General features: G+C 57.3%; 1 protein-coding gene across 3 annotated transcripts in view; it reads right to left on the bottom strand.

Moving 5' to 3' along the window:
• Window positions 1–1,954, bottom strand: part of TMPRSS13 (transmembrane protease, serine 13) — a 30,705-nt gene that overhangs the window by 2,911 nt on the left and 25,840 nt on the right. The window lies entirely within an intron of this gene.

Genomic DNA, 1,954 nt, shown 5'->3' with positions numbered 1-1,954 from the left:
ACTAATGTCCCAGGAGCCTTTCCCGGTCCCCAGAGCAGTTCTGAATCTTCCAGGGCTGGCACTGACCCATCACTTTATTTTTTCTTCCTTTCTTTTTTAATCCTCACCGAGGATATTTTCCCATTGATTTTAGAGAGAGTGGAAGAGAGAGGGAAAGACAGAGAGAAATATCAATGTGAGAGAAGCACATTGATTGGTTGCCTCCTGCATGCACCCTGACCAGGGCCTGGGTCGGAGAGAAGTCTGCGAGCAAGGTACATGCCCTTGACCGGAATCGAACCCGGGACCCTTTGCTCCATAGGCCGACGCTCTATCTGCTGAGCCAAACCGCCTAGAGCCAATCACTTTATCTCGACCCCCCAGTCCTCAGGGTGCTACCAGAGTTCCCCAAGCATCCTGGTGCCAGGGGGTGCCATGTGGGCAGAGGTCTATGCCTTGGACCAAAAGGATCCTGGGTGACGGGGGTCTCTACCCCCGAGGGTGGCTCTCCTGCCCGTCTCTCCCCTGCCTGTCCCTCAGAGCAAGGAGCAGTTGCAGGCTACGTCCAGTGTGATGGCCATGCTGTCTCGGGGCGTGCTCAGCCTGGTCTGGGGGCCCCTGCCGGTGGCCGGTGGCCAGGACCGAGGCTCTCCCTCCGGGTCAGTCAGCCTCTCCCGGCAGGAAGGGAGCCCTCCGAGGCTCAGGCCACAGCACCGCTGCTCACTCCTCCCGCCTCAGAGGCAATGAGCAGGTGCGGGGCTGCTGTTGGCCACTCCGTGCCTCCTCTGAGGACGCTCTTCCTCAGGCCGCGGGCACTGACCACCACCTCCCGCTCCCGAGAAGACAATGTGCGCGGGTACATGTCTGCCCTGCTCTCAGCTGCTTTTGTTCACTGCAGCTTCCTGCACCGGGAATGTAAATGCTCAGCAAACTTTGAAAGAAGGAGAGAGAAGGAGGGAGGGAGAATGAATTCTCCTATAGCTCGGCCGGCGTGGCTCAGTGGTTGAGCGTCAACCTATAACCAAGAGGGTCACAATTCGATTCCCAGTCAGGCACATGCCCGGATTACAGGCTCTATCCCCAGTGTGGGGTATGCAGGAGGCAGCCAGTCATGATTCTCTCTCATCATTGATGTTTCTCTCTCTCTCTCTCTCTCTCTCTCTCTCTCTCTCTCTCTCTCTCTCTCTTTCTCCCCTCTCTCCCTCTCCCTTCCTCTCTGAAATCAATAAAAACATATTTTAAAGAAATTCTCTTATAAATTGGGCTTTGCACATTGGCATCTAACATACCTGTCTGCCTCAGAGTAAACAAACAAGAAATAAGTGAAGGGATAGTATCAATTATTAACAAAATATGCAAAACACCATCTCTTAAAATATACTGTTCCTATTTTTGCAGCAGAGTCTGGAACATCTGTACCCGTTACACATCCCGCTAATCTGATGGGGAAACTAAGTTTCCCAGTGAGTTTCCATGAGTTTTCTCCGATCGCTCTGTGACCGCAAGGTGCGTGGCCTGCGTGTGGCCGACGGGACCTGCTCTGATTTCTAAGCCAAGGGTCAGGTCCAGGGTCTGACCCCAGGACGGCCCCACCGGGGCTGTGAGTCCTCCGGGCCTCGCAGAAGGTGGAGACGGCTTTATGGCGTCGGAAAGGCCTGTTCCGGCCCTGCAGACTCACTGCCCCTTTCCTGTGTGTACGGGGGCGGGGCAGGGCAGGGGCACCGCAGACAAGGCTGGAGGAGCGGGAGGAGGACGGAGGTCTCGCCCACAGGAGGCTGTGGCTCGGGCGGGGGTAGTTCTGGGTCAGGCCCGGCCAGCTAGGCTCCACCAAGGTTCCCTCCTCCTCGCCCCACCCTGCTGAGCTCGCTCACTGCTCTGACTCACCACCCGCCTCCGGAGGTGACGTGCAGGAGAGGCAGCCGACAGGCCCAGAGCACAGGCACGGCCGGACGGACCAGAGCCGCCCAGGCTCCCG

Source organism: Myotis brandtii, unplaced genomic scaffold, assembly GCF_000412655.1.
Source record: "Myotis brandtii unplaced genomic scaffold, ASM41265v1 scaffold105, whole genome shotgun sequence".
Classification (NCBI taxonomy): domain Eukaryota; kingdom Metazoa; phylum Chordata; class Mammalia; order Chiroptera; family Vespertilionidae; genus Myotis; species Myotis brandtii.
This window is presented reverse-complemented; position numbering and strand designations above follow the sequence as displayed.